Genomic DNA, 938 nt, shown 5'->3' with positions numbered 1-938 from the left:
GCTCTAGAGTAGAGTAGAAAAACTCTAAAAAAAAAAGACTCAAGAAACCTCTAGTTTTGGCACTTGTTTTCACAATAATGTTCAATTGAAATTTCAGAACTAGGATTGGTATAAAATATGCACCAATTATAGAACAAATTTTGAGCCAAAACAACAAGCACACTTTCCTTTCACTTTTCTTTTTTTTCCTGGACACTGATTTTTCTGCCAACTTGTGAGATTTTTATTATTTTTTTCTTTAATCCAAATCGCTTGATTCTTTTTTTATAATTTTGTTCCAGATGTCTAGAAAATTCAGTAAAAGTTTCAGCTCAAAAAACGTAGTTACCAATTCCCAGTAATTTATACAAGTTCGTATGTTCAAGCTGCCAGCACCAGCGATTTCAGCCTAGAAATCAAGAGTAGTGTTTATGTTGCTTAAGGCTTGGATAGTTACAATTTTTGTTTGCTTATGCTCAATTATCTTGAATAACACAATTAAAGAGAGCTTAAGACTTATTTTGATTCACAAATCCAGCCACAACTCAGCACCACAACTCAACTTCATCATAGGCATCATGTAGGAATCTTAGAAAACAAAAAAAAGAGTTCAACAACAAGACTACTTCTAGGAATTGATTTAGAACATGTTATGAACTAAATAACATGCATGAATTAGACTCAAAATTGAAAAGATAGGCTAAGAATGACAAGAATACATGAACAAATGTATCTAGAATTCAAAAAGCAAAATAAAAATTCAACACAAACTTAGAGCATAATGTGACAATTACTATGACTAAACATGACTCTAAGACAACATGGATTAAGTGATTTACACTTAGATTTTTGTGTTTTTTTTTCTAATCAATATTTTGGAACAAAATTTAGATCTAAAGGTTCAGCACAAGAATATTATGAATGAAAATTGATAGAACCTAAAATCAACACAAAAACAA

This window comes from Glycine soja, chromosome 18 (genome assembly GCF_004193775.1).
Source record: "Glycine soja cultivar W05 chromosome 18, ASM419377v2, whole genome shotgun sequence".
Taxonomy (NCBI): domain Eukaryota; kingdom Viridiplantae; phylum Streptophyta; class Magnoliopsida; order Fabales; family Fabaceae; genus Glycine; species Glycine soja.
The sequence above is the reverse complement of the archived record's forward strand: the minus strand, read 5'-3'. Positions refer to the sequence as shown.